Source organism: Camarhynchus parvulus, chromosome 20 (assembly GCF_901933205.1).
Source record: "Camarhynchus parvulus chromosome 20, STF_HiC, whole genome shotgun sequence".
Classification (NCBI taxonomy): Eukaryota; Metazoa; Chordata; class Aves; order Passeriformes; family Thraupidae; genus Camarhynchus; species Camarhynchus parvulus.
This window is the reverse complement of record NC_044590.1, coordinates 14,714,881-14,735,310: the sequence shown is the minus strand read 5'-3', so window position 1 is coordinate 14,735,310 and position 20,430 is coordinate 14,714,881. Positions and strand designations below refer to the sequence as shown.

Below are 20,430 nucleotides of genomic sequence, written 5' to 3'. Positions count from 1 at the left end.
GGTGGAGCAGCAAGCTAAAGAGCCAGGACAGCTGCTGGCAGTGTCCTTTGGCCCATTCTTGGCCAAACAGCTGGCTCCAGTTTCTTGGAAATGCATCAGTTGTAAAATACAATCCTGCCTTCATGTACCCATCTCTCAAAGAGGCTGAATTCAACATCAGTGTCATGGGCTCTCATCCTGCGAAAGGCTCCAGACCAGTGGGTTTTTTCCCAGTAGTGGTGCCAGTTCCCTTCACTGTCTGCTCCAAAGCCAAACATTGAGACCTGTGCGCATGCCAGCCCGAGCCAATGTCATGTGGACACTGGGGCATCCTACAAGCATATGGACAAGCAATGCAAGGGGAGGTACAGTGGCAGCATCTGGTACCACTGGCTGTGCTCACCTAATGGCAGGTATGCAAGGCAAAGAGCAGGGCTGTGAAGCCAGTGGAGGGCTATCACCCATGATGTCCAGTTGTCATGGATGTACTTGAGGAAAGCTGGGCTCAGGATCAAAACCTGGGTGGGGAGTGGAGTGATATGGTGCTTTCCATGCTGGAACAGGACAGTCAGCCCAACACAGTGCAGCCATTGGCTCACTGCCCAACAGAGTTCTGCCTGCCCCTGAGGAGCTGGAGTGCACGGAGCCATTACCTTGTTCCTTTGAACTGTTTAACTCTCACATGTGCTTCAAAAGCAGAGGCGAGCAGTGGTCATGTAGTACACCCACTGCTGAGGGGGCCCATTTCTTTGCAGAGGGTATCCATTGTCTCCCAGCACCCAGCCCAGTGGCATCTCTCACCCCTTGAGTTGGCCAAGCAGCATCCCCTGGCCTGGCTGTAGGAAGGGACGCATCAAGCCCATGGCCCCAATGTGGGCACAGCTGCCATCCCACTCATAGGAGTATGGTACTGCAGGTTGCCTAAGCCCTGTGGGGACAGGTCAGTGCCCAGCTATCTCAAAGTGCAGGGCAGAAGGATGCTCAGTACCTTTTGCGCCATCAGGACTCATGCCAGGTCTCCAGTGAGGCACTAGAATCCCCAGATCACACTGCACCATCCACAGGGTTTCCAGCACAAAAGACACCATCCTCCAGTGCTGACACACCGTGTGAGTTCTCCGGTGGAGAAGACACTGGTCACCCGCTACAGGTCCGGAGGTTTGAAGGGGACAAGGACAAGGTGAACATCAGGCCTTAGGTTCACTGCACTCCGCTGGGTACATGAATGTCGCTGTAGAAATGGACAAGACACTTCTTCATGCACAATAGCCCAATCCTTATTGTTCACAGTTCCTATTTATCATATTTATCACAGTTCTAAAGGCATCATGTTTCATTCTAATTGGTAACTTACTGCAAATCACTTCATTGCTTAGTAGTTGCTAGTGTATGTGTCCGTCAAAAACTTTCCTCTCTAATGATGTTTACATTCTTGTTTCATGGGTACAGAATTATTCTCACAGTTAGAGCCTCTGTTTTCACAGGTACAGTTCCTTTCTCACAGTAACTTCCTAGCCTAGCTGTTAGCTACACCCAGCTGATGCAGCAGACCTAATCTATGATTTTACAAGGGTAACAAGGCTCTTATTCTATAAGGCTTTACCTGTATGCAACACATGAAGAGATGGGTTGTTCTCATGCCAACATCCAGCTCAAAGCCAATGGTCTTTGCGTCATTCATCCTAAAGGACAGCAGGATGGTGTGTCCCAAAACAAAGGTGCATCTTCCCAGGCTCTTGGTCCCACCAGGCAGGGACAGCAGGCCACCCTAGCCAGCAAAGAGTGGATATGGGTGACACAAGGCCTGTGTGTCCCAGGATGTAGGGCTCCGGAAAGCAGGGTCAGCCAGCCTGAGCCACCTCCTTTGCAGGGTTTGTGTTGGCAGATTTCAACAGCATGGACAGGGACTGGGGCATGCTGGGGTTCTCAGAAGACAGGGAGAGACCAAGTCCCTTTAGGTCACCCACCTCAGCACCCAGTCATGAGCATCAATTAGCAGCCCATGACTGGACTCTTTCAGCTGCCTGGAGTTTCCCACCACTGCACAAGTCCTGAAGTGAGATGGGTCCCACACATCGACTGTCAGGGCCCAGAAGACATTGAAGAGCTGCTGAATTATGGCCTGGAGCTGGATATCACTTGGGACCCTGCAGGGTCTAGGGGAACAAGCACAGTGACATGCAGCATTAGCACCTCCACCAGTAGCCCAAAGGGAGACAGAGCCCCATTCCTCCTAGCAGAGACCTGGGAAAGGACAGAAAAAACAGATGGGATGTTAGGAAAAGGGTGCAAAACAGCCCAGGGGGCAGGATATGAAGGGGAGGAAGGATTGAGCTGGGATCTCTGCATCCCTCTATCCCCATCATATCTGTTCTTGACCCTGCCCCACTGCAAACAGATTCAGGGAGCCTGGGAAGAGGAACAAGCTCCTGCCCATTGCCTCACTTACCAGCCACCACTGAACTACATCTGAGGAGAGCTCGTGGTGTGCACCTGTCAGCAGAGGACCTATGGCTGCCTTGTAGCGGGTGTTGAACCATGCAGAGCTGTTGGTAGGGGCAGTGCAGTGGGCGGTAGGGGTGTGGAGGAGGGAGGGAACCCAACAGGACCAATGCCATTTGTGAGGGCTCAGAAACAATGCCACAGAACAGGCAGCACAGGGCGCAGGGCCAGCACCACCTTTGTGTACCTCTGCAACAGCAGCCCATGAGCCACCTGCAGTGATGTGTCACAAACACCAGTGGCAGTGGCATCACAGGATGCCTTTTTACCCACCCTCTCTGCCCAGATTCCTAGGACACCCCTTGGATGCTCACCCACCCTGAGGGAACTGAAATAGCCCAATATTAATTTCCTTTTCTAAGTGTTCAATGATGTTATAGCTGTGTTCTGCTGTTGCCACTGCCACCACTTACTTCGGGCCAGACATGGTTGGCTGGAAGCATGTGCTGTACAAGAAACTTCTCTCTGCCTGCAACACATTTAGGATCTGTAAACTGACCTGTGAACTAGCAGCGAAGCATCATCACCACCCTGGCCACGAGTCAAACACCAGCTTCCCCATCGTAAGTGGTGTACCTTCACCTACCAAGTGCACAGTGCTAGCAGTGAGCCCTCTTCCCCATGCCTGAAGAGAAGCTGGGGCAGAGGAGCCCCACAACCTGTCTGCCCGGCTGAGCCCATGCAGGCACCATTCAGCTCCCACCCTAGCAGTCCTGGGGTTCTGCAGTATCAAGGGCATTAAGTCATTGCCAGGAAGAACATCTGCTCTCTATCAAAAAGCTCTCATGTAGTCTAAGGTCAGAGGGAAAAGGATTTTCTGTTTTTCAGGGAATTCATTAAGTGCTCAGTGACACAGGACTTGGCTTCTGTGGCCCAAGGCAAGAGCGAAGAGCAGAGCTTCATGGCAGCCTTCATCCCAGGGTCAGAAGAGAACACAGCTGGTTTGTGGAGGTGTCCCCTCTCTACTAGAAAATCCCTCATGTTCTCACAGTAGCACCCTGTGCCTCCCTCAGTTGCTATGTGTCAACACTAGCTCCATTTCTCCATAGAAACCATTTTCTGCAGCTCCTGGAGAACAGAGCCCTAATGGACATCCCTGCTCACCATGGTGGCTGACTCAGATCTGTGCTCAGATCTGACCCCCAGAACACGTCCCAGACAGCAAAACTGCTGTCCCAGGGGTCCAGTCAACCAACAGAAATGGGAGACAGAACAGAATGGGAGAATCTGTGGATGTGACAGCCTGGTCAGAGAGTGAGAAAATGAGATAAGTGTGACGGTGTTCACAGGGGTTCTTGGATGAGGGAAGAGACGAGGATCTGACTCCATGTTTCAGAAGGCTTGATTTATTACTTTATAATATATATTACATTAAAACTATACTAAAAGAATTGAAGAGAAGGTTTCATCAGAAGGCTAGCTAAGAATAGAATAGCAAAGAATGATAACAAAAGCTTCTGTCTCAGACAGAGAGTCCAAGCCCATTGACTGTGATTGGCCATTAACTAGAAACAACTCTATGAGACCAATCACAGATCCACCTGTTGCATTCCACAGCAGCAGATAACCATTGTTTACATTTTGTTCCTGAGGCCTCTCAGCTTCTCAGGAGGAAAAGTCCTAAGGAAAGGATTTTTCATAAAAGTTGTCTGCGACAGATGATAAGTTTTCCCAGAATTGGCTTGTGAGACTTTAGGGAGTTGAAGATAAACAATGATAACTTCTTATTGTAAACAACTAGCAATGTTGTTCTCCTGCTCTCGGTTTTCCTGTTTTTCTCAAAGATTGTTTATAAGAAAGGCATTTTGTTAATTAGCCAATCAGGTGAAATGTATTGATAATTGACCAATCTGGTCTATCTGTATTGGAACAGTGTATAAAAAGAGAGAATTTGAAGTAAAGCGAGATGCTGTGCAAACCAGCCTTCTGGTGAGTCTGTGTAGTTTCTTACATAACAGCAACAAGAATCTGCATGATCCTAGGTGGCTGAAGCCTGCTGTTCCTTCTAATAGCCTGTCCCTTCTAAAAGCCCAGGAACCATCACCCCATATTAAAGGGGGAAGCACAAACAAGCCATCACCAGTGCAACTGGAAACCCAGATGTGGATTCTCCGAGGCAGGAAGATGCCATGAAATGCCAGCTCTTCTCCCCACAGGGTGGCTACCAGAGACCCCACACTTTCCCTGCTGGCAGTCACAAGTTCCTATGACTTAATCTTTTGTACTCTTGCAAGCACCCACTCCACTAAGCATGAACGGGCGAAGATGATGCTACTGGGCTCAATAGCCTCTTCAGTGCTTTTTGCAAGTGCAGCAACTGTGAAGGGAAGAGGCAGTGTTGTACCATGCTGTGGGGGAGAACTGTGGGTGGTACAGTAAGGTCAGAGCTGCTGTCCCTTCTTCGTCAGTACCTGCCACTCTGGCATTGTGGCACAGCCTCTCCATGCAGCCCAGAAGCTGAATGCCCCAATCAGGTTCCCAAGGCCAAATCAGGAATTTAATGATTAAGAAATTCCTCTGGGTGAGAAAATCTGCCTGGAGTGGAGGTGCCCTCCTGCCCCTGTGTGTCCTGCTGGGATGGCTCACTGACACCGGCAACGCAGAGCTCTCAACAGCCTTGTACATCCAGCACCTCACCAGGACTCTTGCACACCTGGATGTAATTTTGGCTCAGAGGGGACAGAGCACTGTGAAATGTGCTCAGCAATTAGAAAAGTACAACCAGTGAAAAAGCAGTGCAAGCTGAACAGTGATTATTTTATCCAAGGGGAGGTCAACACTTTGCTTTGCAAGGAAGTTTGGCACAAAGATGAAGGATCTAGAAACTCAAACTAGAACAGCACTGGAAAACGCAAAGGGTCTGTATTTACTGGTTACAGGCTCAAAGGGCCTCTGCGCCACTACTGGGGAGCCAGGCAGGGACTGTGCCCTGAGCTGTCATGAAGCACATTTTCTGGATCACACAGAGAATGAAACATGGGTGGGAGGAATTAGGGACAGCACAGCCTCTACGGTGCTGGCTCCACTTGTCTGCTTTCCCAAGCTCCAGTGCGCTCAATCCTTACCACACTTATAAAGACCGTGAACTCTGCGGAGCAGCAGTTGATTCTGGAGGAATCAAAGAAGGAGAGAACTTCTTCATCAGACACAAACCAAAACTAATTCCACAGACCTGATCCCAAAGCCCCTGGCAATGCTGTGAACAAAAATGAGAGACTGGGAGGTTTTGTGTGCAGAGGAAGTGCTGAGGTAGCAGGTCATCTCTGGGGAGTTTGACAGAAGGATCCAGAAGATGCCTCCTTCTGCTTGAGCATCCTTGCGGAGGCAGCTGATTCTTTGCACTACACCCCAGACATGTGCAGGTGCACCATATGGGGTCTCAGTTTCCCAGGGCAGGTCTGTGCATGGAGCCAGCAGTGCTGCTCACCATGATCTCAAGATCAAGCAAGGTGTCCCTAAGGAAAGGGCTCTGCCTTTGCAGTGTCCTCAGGAAGAAAGATGTCTCCTGCAGCCCAGAGAAGCAGGGCCACTGTAGACACTGCAATCTTCTCCATGTCCAAAATTTCACTCTGTGACCTGCTAAAAACCTGGAATTATAAACAATACAGGGATAGCATTCCCTGCAATTAGCAGGGAGATGTCAGTGCCAAGGAATCACAGCACTGCTGAAAAGAGAAACTGCTAGGGCCAACACCAATTCAGGTCAAAACTAAGGGGGATAAATACTGGCAGATGTGGGAGCTGAGCTGATCCTGGCCTCTGGCCACCTACCAAACTACTCCTTCAAGGAAGAAGGGGTGATACATCCCAAGCATGGCCAGAACATGGATCTGGCTCCTGGAGGAAGTGGTGTGGGCCAGACTGTTCCACTGTGCTTGGTCAGATGTGCAGATGGGGTCCATGACTTTCAGGCACAACAACAATCAGGCTGATCATCTAACACCTTTCATCACATGTGGACAACAGCAACATTTGCTGTCAGGCAACACAGTGCAATCTGGTCCTCCACCATGGTATGATGCGAGCAACAAACACACCATCAGTCTGGGAACTGGAAAGGGCAGGGACTGTGGACAGGGTGGAGAGCAGCAGCAGGGGAAGGGGACATGGCCAGGAAGCAGAAGGACACAGCATGGAGGTTTGAATGAGAAGTATGTTACCAGAAGGTGGGAGATATGCAGCTCCAAGGTGGTCCAAGAGCTGCCAGCATTAGGGTGCAGCTGCTGATCATCATGTGCTTGGCACCCTTTATTGCCGCCATGCTTCCCAAACTGCTGAGACCTGCTGGGATGAGGCTGGTTCCTCAATGCACCCAGAGGCTCCAGCTGTCCAGATATCCATCCTGGACACCCTGGGGCTGCTCCTGGCAGCATTCACACATTTGTCAAAGATCTGTGCTGTGGAAGACCTTGCTTCAGCCCTCAGCCTGCCACCCTGCCTGGGCATGTGAGAACTGTCCTCTCTTCAACCCATGGTGTGGGACCAGAACTAGGCACAGGTTTCCCGTACAAACATCTCCCCCCTTGCTCTTGTCCTCAGCTGACAGGTGCCTGTCACCTGGTGTTATGGGTTCGGGAAGATGCCCATGCACAGAAAACTCGAGACACAGTTAGAATAGCAAAGGAAGTCAATTTTATTTATCGTGTTAGCAATAAATACATACTGACCCCTGGATGTTGGAGAAGCCACCAAACAGGAGAGGGAGATAGAGCATGGCTCCTGAGCAGGAGAGGCAGGAGGGCAGCACACCTTCAGGATGTCCCCTGGATCAACATGGTGTGCATCATGTCGTTCTCTCTCCACCCCAGGACCACACCCTATATCTCCTCCTTAGGAGTGGCCAGTTTCAACATCATCTCACATGGGGTCAATGCATGAGATGAGATCACAACGGCCCATGATCACACTTCCATGCCAACAACAGTTTTATTGTATTTTTTCCCTTTCACAAGATAAATCCCACCAGATGACCAGTACATGGCTGCATTTCTGAAGGTTAGTCCTACCAACTAAGTTCTTCTTCTACATTATTTTGTCAACATGCATAACTGCCGACCAAATATGTCAGGCCTTAGACCCATCTGCAGTCTCTGACAACCCTGGCCACCATAACCTGTCACGCGCCTCTAGGCTGCATCCCTGTAGCACTCCACTGCTGCTCTTCTTCTCCATGCTGTTGTCAGTAGCCTTGCAGTGGTCCACGCGGCTGATGAAAGCAGAGGTGGTGGGTGACCTGAATTCCTCCTGCATCCGCTGCACACTGAGATCAGGGCAGCCATGGTGCTGACCCAGAAGGGGAACTGCTGGTATGAATCATGGTCACATTTGGGCTTGGAGGGGTCTGGGGCAGAGGCCTGGGGTCACTCTGCTGCCAGCAGCAAAGGCAGGACAGAACCTCTTGGCTCTCAAACTCACACCCTGAACAGACACTGCCCCACCCTCCTTTCATTTTGTGCACACAGACACACACCTGCAGATCCCAGGCACACAGCAGCAATTATAAACAGAAGTATTTTGAGGAAGCCTGCGTGTCTTGTCTTTATGCCCAGAAAAGTTTGCTGTAACTTTAAGGTGAGTCGGTGAGCGGGGTGTGGGAGCCTTGGGAGCCTTGGGAGCCGTGGGCTTTGTTCAAAGCCTCACTCCGGAGTGTGCTGGGTGCCCCGCGGACCAGACGTTACTTTGTTGTTTAGCTAGCTTGAGTTTTTTGTTAGCTTAAGTAACAAGTTTCTTTTTTCCCCTTTCCCTGGCCGGGCGAGACTGCGGCAGGAATCCTCCAGCGGCTTTTGGGTATTTTATCCTGAACTGTTCTCCTTCATTTTGGTCCAAGATCCGACAATCGACAGGAGACCATCGGCCAGGAGCTGTGGGAGCCGCTCCGCCGGCCCAGACCTCGGGGAAAGCAGAACCAACAAAAGAAAGGACACCAAAATCCGCCAGCTTTATCTGCTACGAGAAGGAGACCAATGCCAGTGTTTCAACAGGTGGTGTGGTGGGAAGTGTGGTTGAGCATGGCTGAAAGAGACAAGAGGGCTCTCTGGAGGTGTGCACTGGATGTCCTGGAGCGCACTGAGTTTGTTTGAATGGAGCAATCGCTGCTGGGGCTCACTGGGCACTGCCGGAGAGGACCAGGCACTATTTATGAAGGCAACATCCCACTAAATAGGCCCTGCAGAAAAACAGGGAGCAATGCAGCACTGTCACAGCCCAGGACTTTGCTGTAGCCCCAAACAGGTGTTGCATGACCTGAGCCCTTTGCAGCCTATTTCACCCCCACCTTGCAGCCCAAAGGTCCCCAAGAGGGAGAGAGGCCTTCCTCTTTGCCATTCTGGGGTCCCCACCCCATGGCTGAACTCTAGACTCACTGGGGGAACATCATGTCTGCCCCACATTGACTTCTGGGTTCATGTCCAGCCGGAGTCCTCACCTGCTTCACATCTACCTGCCTGGCTCTGCCCAGAGAGTTTTGTCCACAAAACATACTCTATTCCTGCCCCATTCAAAAGGCCATGACACAGGCACCTTTGCTATAAAACTGCATAGTCAGATAAATTCTTTGGAAAAGCTGTGGTCCCACTAAGCATCACCTGCACTACTCAGAAGGAATCCATCCTTTCAAAACCCTGGTTGAAACACCTCCACTGGGATCAGATCATGTCAGGGCTTGTCTGTGCAGATGACAGGAAACCTGGTGCACCACAAACCATGCCAAGAACAATTTATGAATTTATTTTCTCATTTGGTTTACGTCAGCCCAACACCAAACACAGATGCACACTCATGACCCCATGTTGTCCCAGTGTAGTCCTTGCTGCTGTACTACTCAGGAGGAAGGGCAAAGGGGCAGCAGTGAGGACTGCTGAACCAGGATCAGCCTGTACCACACAAAGAAACAGGTTGTCCCCCAGCTCCAGAAAGCAGCTAAAAAACGCAAGCATCGGAGAGAGTAGCTAAGGAGTTTGTATTCACAAGGAAAACAAAGCTCACTTCTGCAGGTCTCTGTCTCTCTAGGCTGTCTCTGCACCTGCAGGTTTTCATCAAACTTTCTGATCTTATCTTGATTCCTGCCTGCGGCTGCGCGGGCGTCTGACCCCGGCTAGCGGCCACAAGTGTCCCGCAGCACACAGCCTGGTGGGGCCAGCCCCTTGCCTTCAACAGCGCTAGCTCCGTAGAGACGGCTGGGGAAGTGGCTGGCTGCCAGGGACCTTCCCTGCGTCCTGGCAGGGAAAGGCGTCCCTGTGAGAGCTGAGGTAGGAGAGGCGCAAGGCAGCGACAAAGTAGCGAGGCGAAGAGACGTGAAGCAGGACAGAAGCTCGCAGCAAGGAACCGGGTTTATTTAGGGAAAGGGAAGGATAGGTCGGGTAGGGAGTGCGAGCAACTGCCCCCCGCCCACCCCTCGGAGGGGGCAGATAAAGGAACTCCAAGGGGAGGGGGGAGGCACAGACAACCAATGAGAACAAGCGTACAAATAATAGACATGACACGGCAGCAAATGGGAACATAATAAAGGAGTGGCTTCCCACCCTGCACCAATCACCCTCAGCCCTTGATGGAAGATTCTGGGGACAGGGAGTGGGGAGAGGGTGATGGACAGGAGGGTCGCCGGGGCAACTGAGGAGGGGGCAACTGATGGACATATGAATTGTTACAAAAAGGCGGGAGAAACCAAGGTGATGGGGTGAGTGACAGTTGGCTCGCATGGGGAAGAAGGGGGGAAGGAGGGGGAGCCTTGGAAAAAATCGCCATCTTAGGCGAGTGAAAAACCTATAAAACTCAGTATAACCTCTGCAGAACTGCACTAAACATTTACGAAAACTTCTTAAAACAAACCGCACGCACCGCGACACCTGCCACAATCACCCATCCTTGAATAGTTCTCTGCTGAAGAGCATTTATCCATTAATGATCTTCTCGCTGATGTATCCAGGCATGGTGTAGACCAAAAGAACCAGGAAGATTGTCAGAACAGTGACAACAAACAGCACAATTATGTATCTCTTGTACCGCTTCCAGATAAAAAACGCAAAGGTCTTCATGGGATTCACAAACCAGTTAAAAGTTGTTTTGGGCCAACTAGAACAGGAAGAGAAGAATATATAAGCACATGCTCAATCCACAGAACATCACGTTGGCCCTTCTGCTTTGGTGTCCTGCTACCCTCATGAATCACTAGCTCTTCCTGCTGCTTCCAGGCAGGATCAGCCCAGGGGCTACAGTAAACACACGGCCTGTGGAAACACTAGAGACAACAGGATGGGACTCTTTGGAACAGTGCCCCAGTGTCCCCAGAGCTGTCATTCACCTTTGTACACAAGGGATCCCTTCACCCAGACAGATCTGACCATTGTACAAGCAATGTTATGGCACAGCTGGCTTGAGTATCATCCTTAGATCAATCCTGGGTCAGGTGCTGCAGCCTCAAGTCCTGCGGACTCACCTGAGCTCTGGGAAACTCTGGCAGTCCTGGTCCTGCAGACCCCAATGCCCAGGACCTCAGAGATTGCTCTTGGCTTCCAGACAAGCCAATACTCCTGGTTTCCATACAAACAGCTGCTGAGAACATGGCACTGTCTGTTCAACCTAAAGGTGATAATACATATACTCACTTGGGCTTCTCCAGGGGTTCAGGCCCTTTTCGGCCCAAGCCAGCGGGACTTTTGTCAGCCTCCTCCACAGTCAGCAGCTGGAACTCTGCTTCCACCTTACCCTGGAGGGACAATATGTCTGAGCCACGGTTGAACGTGTTGCTTCACAAACCAGTGCAATGACCACGCATCCTGCCACAACTGGGTATTTTTCTCCCAGTTCCACTTACAGATGGCTCAGAGCTTTTTTTTCTCCATTGGCTATAGTCTTACGTCACAGCCAGTGGAAACTGTGGCCTGGTAAGAAACTGTTTTGCAGACAAGGAACTGTATTTTAATGAACTCCCCAACTACCTGATTTGTCTCTACCCTCCCACAGTGGCAATGAGCAAAATTCACCCTTGGAGACACACAGTGGTCCAGTAGCAGGGGTATCAGGAGCAAGTCTGTCCCTGGTCAGTTGGCACCTGCTTTTCTTGGGCAGGCAGAGACCCCAGGACAAGCTTCTGCTGCTCTCCTGACTGGCGATGGGGAGCCATATGCCTCTTGCTTTGGAGTAGGAGTGAGTGAGGAGAACATGGTCTAAAGTGTTTTAGTGGGAATACTAAATTCCTAAACCAATACAGCTCCCCTCATGGAGCTGAGCTCTATGGAAAGCTCAGAGGAATACATGAAGTCAGACACCTCTGCATGCCACAGCACCTGGTTTCTCAGGGGTAGACAAAGTGCTGGATCAGCAGTAGATGGAAGAAGTCTTCAGGATCCTGCAGAAGCTGGGTCACTGCTTCCCTTGTAGATTGTGTGCGTGTAGGACAGGCTGCCACATCAAGGCAGAGGAAAAACACTGGCTGTGCTCACCAGTGCCAGCTCCCCACCTTACCGTCAGGAAATACTTGTTCCCACTGGGGTCTGTGAATTCCATGTCCTCTGGTCTGACTGAGCTGCTCCACTTCGTTTTCTTCTTCTTGTACTCTCTTTCCTGTCTCTCGTCATCTTCTTGATCTCTGAGTTTGATGAAGGGCCACCAGCCCCTCATGCGCTTATATCGGGAGATGGAGAATCAAGGTGTTGCATTCTCCTTGGCCATTTTGATGGTGCAATGCTCAGAGCTCTTGGCTGCTCACACCATGTCATGCAGCTTCAATTCGATGGAGCCTGCAGGCACAGGGAAAAGGAGACCACATGGTAAAACCTTGAGGTCAGCCCCACACAACATTTGGCTGTCTCTGCCAGGCTCCCAACTGCCACAAGCAGGTCCCAGCTGCTGCAATTATCTAGCAGCACCCTGCACATTTACAGATGGAGAACCTGAAATTATGCATAAGAAATTACTAGCTTAGGAGTTAGAGACTAAGAGGCAGAAGCCCCAGGTCTCATCTCATTTTTTATAAAGGCTGTTTGGTAAGTTCCTATGGTGAGTTATTTTCACCCCTTTATTATGTCCCACCCTGCTCTCCTCACATGTCCAAGACAATCTTCCTCTCTAATTCCTGGAAATGTCAATTAAACTTATAAAATAATAATGATTTAAAATTATAAGTGCTTTAAGTGTTTCAAGTTTATCATATATCTGCAACAGCCTCAGTTCATCTCCCTGTTTGGTCTTGTGCCTCTGTCCTGCTCGGAATGTGCTGCGTTCCGTGGGTTTCTGGGCTTATATGAGTCCAATCTGGCCAGCACGAATCCAAGCCCAGCACGGAACCAGCATAGACGAAGGACAAAACACAAGGAGCGCTCTTCCTCCACGTGGGTGTAGGTATCCGTTTATTAGCTTGAGACAGGACATGAGGTGGTGCAGCCACCCAGGTGAAGAAAGAGAACCCCAGACAGCCTGCTATGGGGTTTTGTGCAGGGGAGAGGGGGCGGGGAAAGAGGACCATGGCCAATGGGATGCCAATGGGGAGGGACCACCCGTGGGACAGCCCACCGAACCAGGTATGGGAGGGGACAGCTAGATGCAATACAACACCTCCACCTTTTCTGTTAACTAAAACTAAAAGGAAATGTACCAGACTATTTCTGCTGCTGATTATGAATTTGTCCACCACTCATAGTTTGCGGGCCTGTCAATTTGCTTTAGTTCCACAAACTCTGAGCAGTTGACTCCTGTGGTGCTGGAGACCAAACCATTAATAGCCTTTAAAATTATGCGGCGTAGAATCCCAAATGCTAACATGACTAGGAAAGGAACAACAAGAAACAACAAAATTGTCCTAATTATAGAGGCCCACCACCCCGAGAAACCCCAGTCCCTGAACAATCCGCAGAACCAGTCTTCGAGTTCCTGCTCAACTCGTCCGATCAGGCCTTTCATTTCTTAGAGAGCTGCGTGGACGTTGGGTGCTTTTGATGTTAGGTTCATGCAGCACAGTCCCTCAAATTCCTGGCACTCGTGTCCATGCAGCAGCAGGAGGAAATCTCCTTTGCTGCTGCTGTGGACAGGCATATTGGAGTGTCTGTGCCAGGGTCACCCAGATGTTTTGGCGTGGCTGAGAAACGATCCACGCAGCTGTGCGACTGCTCAGCGTGAACAGGATGACCACTCGGGCAGGGCTCATCTTGAGGTTAGGTGGGAGGTAGATTTTCTATTCTACAAAGGAAAACAAACATTTTTGAACAAGACACATACAAGTTCATGGGTCTGCCAGAATACAGCTAACTGGTTTAGGAAGCTTCTTCCTTCTTCTTCCAGCGGCGTCTTCTCTTGGAAGCGACAGCTGCTTGCTTCTTCTCCCCATCTGCTGGAGCTGCATTTTTGGGGACAAAAGGTTTTACCCACTTTTGGGGTATCCATCGAAGGCCTGAGGGGGTGGATACACACGCGTAACCACACCCCCAGTGTCAGGACCCAGGACACACCTCTGGCTGTCCAGGACACCAGGACCCCTGCTAGGGGTCTCAGAGACCCTGTCACAGAGCCCAAGACACCTGTGGTTTTGATTATGACCCATGGAGCAAATTACCAACCTTATATGAAGATCAGCAAGCCACAACAGTTTAGGTAGAATAATAGTGAAATTATCATGGGCTGGAAAAGAAGATTTTGGCTTTTTTGGTATGGGGGTTCAGGAGGCAAGATGGAGGAATCTGGGTGTGTCCAGCCTTTCTCCTTCTTCTTCTTGGCCTCCATCTTCTGCTGTGATGTTGGCACTTGGGGATTGGTTTAGAATAGAGGTGCACTGTCTAACATGGGTGATAGGTATTGGAAAGTAAAAGTAAATATGATATACGTGATTTGTAGTATAAAAGACGACACAGCCTTGGGAGCGGGCGGAGAGTGCCTGGAACTGTCTTGCTGAGCTGACCTCGGCAGGGCAGGAGAAAACTTTTTATAGATAAGATAAAATAAACAACCTTGAGACCGAGAAATGAAGAGCCCTGACTCCTTCTTCAAGCGCCGGGCTGGGAAAAGAGACTTTCGAACTTTTCTCGGGGTCACTCTGACCAGCTAGAGATCCCGACACCCCAGGTGACGAGCTCATAAGGACCCTTGGTTTCCGGGTCCTTAATGAGAACTGGTGGACGCTGTGACAACTTAAACTGGTTGTTAGTATTGAAATGACATATTACCGGAGGATTCATGTTTTCAAAGGAACAATTGAGAAAATTGATAGTAAACAAGGCTTTGCAGAGCTTTTGTTGTGGTGTCATCCACGCTGCAGAATTACCCTGCCTAGCCAGGACCTCTTTGAGCGTGTGGTGGGCACGCTCAATCACAGCTTGACCTGTGGGGGAGTGGGGAATGCCTGTCTTATGCTCCACTCCCCACTGCTGGACAAACTCTAGGAACTCCTTGGAGGCATACGCTGGGCCATTGTCAGTTTTAATTTCCCTAGGGACCCCCAATACTGAAAAGGCTTGCAGCAAGTGCTGTTTGGCATGCGCAGCCCTTTCCCCTATGTGGGCAGAGGCATAAACCGCACCTGAGTATGTGTCTATGCTGACATGTACGTATTTCATGCGACCAAAACTGGGAATGTGTGTGATGTCTGTCTGCCACACTTCACAGCTCCCAAGGCCTCGGGGGTTAACCCCAACACCCAGGGATGGCACTGCCTGAAGCTGGCAATTGGGACAGGTGGCCACAATGGCTCGAGCCTGACTGCGAGTTAGTTGGAACTGACGGATTAGACCTGGAACATTTTGGTGGTATTGTTGGTGACTTAGCTTTGCCTGCTGAAAGATGTCTGGAAGGCGTGCCATTTCTGCCGGAGTGGCAAGGGCATCTGCCTTGCAATTACCTTCTGCGATCTCGCCTGGCAAATCAGTGTGTGACCTCACGTGCATCACATAGAAGGGGTGCTCCCGCTGCGAAACCAAGTAAATTAGTTTTGAGAGCAACCTGTGGAGATGCCCATCCTTGATTTCTTTGAGAACTGCCTGCTCCGCCCTGGACACTACCCCCGCCACATAGGCTGAATCAGTAACCAAATTGATTGGCTCTGAGAACCTCTCAAAGGCTCTTACCACCGCCGCAAGCTCAGCAATCTGGGGCGACCCTTCCACAAACTCAACATCAGCTTCCCAATGCTGGGTCTGGGGATTTCTCCAAGTCATCACCAACTTGTGGGAGGCTCCGGATGCATCAGTGAACACTGTAAGCGCCTTGAGTGGCCTAAGACTCCTTTTCTCAGGAGCAATGAGGTGGAATTCCTCGTGGAACAGCTTGTGTGATGGGGCCTGGACTGATACCTGTCCACTGTAGCTGTCCAGGGATAGCTGGAGACTGGCATTGCTCTGGAGCAGGTTGTCGAACCATTTTCTGGTCAGCCTCTCGGGAGAGCTCTTTCCCTCCTTAGAAAGGCTGACTGGAAGGTGAATGCACTCAAAGTCACAACCGGCCAGCTCACGCAATCTTACCCTGGCCTTCCAGATCAGCTGAGCTATTAGCTCCTGTGGCTGTGTGATGGTTTTGGATCGCTGATGAGAGAGAAAAACCCACTCTATGATTAGAAGTGGATCCTTTTGTACTTCAAACCATTGGAATATCAACCTGTGTAAGTGTGGTAACTTCCCCAAAACAATGAATTCAAAAGGCAGCTCAGGCTTGTAACGGTGAGCCTGCCTCTCGGCCAAAGCCTTCTGCACTTTTTGGAGGGCGGTTTTTTTGCCTCTGGGGTCAGTTCCCTGGGAGAGGCTAGCTCTCTCTCTCCCTTCAGTAAATTAAGAAGGGGAGTTAGGTCTCTGTTAGTGAGACCAAGCCAAGGCCTGACCCAGTTCAAAGCCCCACACAAGGAATGGAGATCTGCTAGAGTTTTGGGATCAATCTTAATTTCCAATTTCTGCGGAACAATGGTCCGCGCAGTGATTTGTAAACCCAGGTAATTCCAAGGTGGCATTCTCTGAACCTTGTTTTCCTGCAGTTGGAATCCAGCAGAGGTTAAAACTTTAACCACTAGGTCAAGTGTGTCTTGGAGTATTATGTCATCGGGGGCACACACAAGCACATCATCCATGTAGTGTAGGATGATTGCCTCTTTTTTCTGGGCGCACACTGGGGACAGCAACAAAGCCACGTACCCCTGGCAGATGGATGGACTACATTTCATGCCCTGAGGCAATACTTTCCAGTGGTAGCGCTTCATTGGGGCTTTTCGGTTGGTGGTGGGAACCGAGAAGGCAAACCGTGGCGCGTCCTCTGGGTGTACGGGAATATGGAAGAAACAGTCCTTGATGTCCAGGACAGCCAATTGCCAATTCTGGGGGAGCATCGTTGGGGAGGGCATCCCTGGTTGGAGAGACCCCATGTCCACAATTCTCTTGTTTATTTCTCTTAAATCATGGAGGAGCCGCCACTTGTTCTTCCCTGGCTTTTTTATTACAAAGACTGGGGAATTCCAGCAGCTAGATGTCTCTTCAATGTGTCCTTTGGCCAATTGTTCTGCCACAAGCTCCTCGAGCGCCTCTATCCTTTCATTACTGAGTGGCCACTGTTTTACCCAGACTGGATCATTTCTCAGCCATGTTAACTTGTGGGCGGGGCGCTCGACAGTGGCTGCTTTTAAAAACCCTGGGGTGTTTTAGGGATGACCAATTTGACCCCCCACTGGGACATGGTGTCTCTACCCCACAGGGGAGCTTTGTAATTAGTAACAAATGGGCGGACATTGGCCAATTTTCCATCTGGTCCCTCAATTTGCACGATGCTCTTTGATATCTTTGCCAATGTGAATCCTCCTACACCTTGAATTTGACCAGCCACGGGCTGCAGATCCCAATGTGACGGCCACAACATTTCAGGTATGATTGTCACATCTGCCCCAGTGTCAAGTAACCCTTCCACGTGGAGGTGTTCTGTTCCACGCTTCAGGTTGCATCCCATAATGGGTTTGTCCTCGCCAACTATTTCTGCCCAGTATACACCTGGTGCCTTGTCATCTACTGAAATTTCTGCTGGAACAGGAATGGCCTGGGCGATGATTTGCCCCTGGGCCAAACGGAAGGGTGGCTGTGGACAGCGCGCCAGGAGAATGAGGTTAGGTATGTCCCCTCTGATGGTCATGGGGGCCACCTCAATCTCCATAGGTGTGTGTGCAGTGTCCCCAATGACAAAGTACTCACTGTACAATCTTGTATGATCTTTGGTCAAGTTCTGGAACTCTTCTGGCAAGTCCACTCCAATGACCATCCACTGGGTAGACCTGAAAGCAAAATCTTTGGTGGTCACAAGCCTGAAACGCTTGTGAGACCACCAGATTTTACCCTGTAAATGGTTATTTTGTGTTCCCGCATCCCGCTTCCCTTCCTCCCCCTGTCCTGTTTTGGGGGAGGCCTCCCCCTCAGGGAAACCCGCTGCATTTATGTCGAGGCGCCGAGCGGGTGGGCGCTGGCATCGGGGTTTTTTGGTGTGAAGGGTGTCTTTAGTTGCTGGCTTTGGGGGCAGTCCTGGGCAAAGTGTCCTGGTTTCTTGCATATGAAGCAGATGAAGTTGCTCTGGTGACATGTGTTGCCTCCTGACTGCAGCGGCCACCATCTCTGGGCTTGTCAGCGTTGACCCCGTTTCCCGTGCAGCAAACAGTTCCGCCTTCCTAGCACAGGCTTCCATCCTCTCTGCCAGTGTAGGTGGGGGGTTGAGGGGCAGTCCAAGGAGTACCCTGCTGCAGACTTCATTGGCATTCCTCTGTGCCATCTCTTTCACTATCTCCATCTGTGTGTTGGGGTCCCGAACTTGTCTCTCAACCTGTGCACGGAGCTGGTCGACAAACTGCAAGAAACTTTCTGAAGGAGACTGTTTATTGTCAAAGAAGCTACCACTAGCTTCAGCAGTTGGTAGCTGGTTAAAAGCCTTATGTGCAATATTTGAAATCTTATCTAGAGGATTTCATCTTATTGAATTTTGACAACACCCGAGCCTCGTCCTCCGGCTTAGCCCACTCCCCTTCACCACACAGATGTTCATAAGTAATGTTATTATTCTCTAAATCTTTGGCACCCTGGGGGTTTTGTTTAAGTTCTTCCATGAGATCCCTAAGCAATCTCTTCCAAGAGCTTTCCCATAGGTCGAACTCTGACTGGGTAAGCAAGCATCGGAAAAGATCTACAATGTCAGCAGGAACAAATTCAAGAGATGTTAACGTGGCTTTCATCATGCTTCTAAAAATTTCACTATTTCTTCCAAATTCTAATTGACTTTTACATAACTCACACTTAGAGTGATATGAGAAGGGCTGGTATGTTCTAGGACCAGTCCTACCACCTGTGTATTGGACAGGGGCTACCATGGGGATAAATCCTTCCTCCCGGTTTGGGACTCCAGGATTTGTCCCTTCAGCCCCACCCCCATGGGACCCGGTGGGGGGGCTACCCCCTCCCCATGCCACACCGCCTTGGGGACCAGGAAGGGGACCACGCACTCCCCCACTGCGTTGGGAAGCAGGCAGGGAAACGTCCTTTACCCCACCCCCCTGGAGACTGGGAGGGGTTACACCCCCTGCCTCTGCCCCCCCCACCCCGGCACCTTGGTAACTGGGAGGAGGGACCTCCCCTCCCCCTGCCCCACCCCCGTGGGAACCGGGCAGGGCCCCACCCCCCCAGGCCCTGGCCGCATCCCCCCAGCCCTCGACCCTCTTGGGGCCCAGGTAAGGGGGCTGCAGGCAGGGGGGCGAGGCAACCGTGGGAACCGGATGATGCAATGGGGGGCGGAGACCCGAAGGGAGGGGGAGGAGCGTCTAGGGGAAGGAAGGGATTGTTGGACCGGAAGGGGTTGGGGGAGGGGACAGGTGGGCCAAAGGGATTGTGGGAAGAAGAAGGGTGAGTGGGGGGCTGAAACATGTGGCTGCCGCCATTTTGGGCTCCAGCCATGCGGCCAGCAGCATTATGCATGCCCACCATGTGGTCGCAGCCATTTTGGGAATGGGAGGGAGGGCAGCAGCATTGGCAGCACCAGGCACCCCGTAATTGCCGGGAAACACCACTTTCTCTCAGTTCAGGGGCGGAGGGTTTGGGCTTGGGGACAGGGGAAACTGCAGGTGAGATTTCCTCTGGCTTTCCTTTTACATCTCTTTGTGAAACCTCTTTCCGAATGACCAGGAACACAGGGAAAAACGGAGACACTGTTTTATCTCCCTGTTCGACCTTTGCTGTTAACACCGCTCCAATTTTGTTCCAGGTAGACATAGAGTTAACATTGTGCTGGGTAAGCTCAGGAAAATGAAGATACAACCAACTTGCAAACTGTTTCAGAACTGCTTTGGAAACTGTAACCTTTTGACTACTTAGGAGTTTTAAAAGTAGGGTATAAATGCTCCTCTGCGCTACAGAAAACTTCGCACCCATTTTTAGCTTTTTGCAGCACGTAAATCTACCTTTTCACAGCCTGTACAAACGAAAACCGAAAGCACTTAGTCCACAGCCAAACCGGGAAAGAATCCAGGCAGCTCCCCCCGCCCCCCGCCGCCTCTGCGGGGGAGACGAAGCTGTTTACGTAAGCCCCCGCGGCTTTTTAAAAGGGTGAGCAGCAGCTGCTCGGCAACCCCCCACCACGTGGCTGCCACGTGGTCGGCTGGAGCTCCTCCGTGCCAGGTGCCGGCGCCGCTCTGGGTCCTCCGCTCCCAGCGAAAACACAAGCGGCAGAGTCTGCCCCTCCGCCCGCGCTGCCGCAGCAGTGGAACGCGCGAATCTCGCCTGTGTTGCGAACCCATGCTCCCCGGCGGCGGTGCCACCGGCCCCGGGAGCCGCTCGCCGTGGGTAAACGCTGCTGGAGTCCCTGAAACCGTGCACAGGCACTGCCGGAGTGGCGGAGCCGCGCTGCCGCGCAGCCGCGCGGAAACCGCAAATCCTCTTTAGGACTGGATTTTCCCTGCACCGGGAGTGCCCCCCCACCCTCTGAGGGTCCCCCCGGGGTCCCCTAACAGCCGTGGGGAATACT

General features: G+C 51.2%; 2 pseudogenes; both read right to left on the bottom strand.

The window, feature by feature from the left end:
- Positions 1-95: 95 nt before the first annotated feature.
- LOC115912179 lies at positions 96-4,907 on the bottom strand (annotated as a pseudogene).
- Positions 4,908-10,370: 5,463 nt separating this feature from the next.
- LOC115912178 overlaps positions 10,371-20,430 on the bottom strand; it is a 53,408-nt pseudogene continuing 43,348 nt past the window's right edge.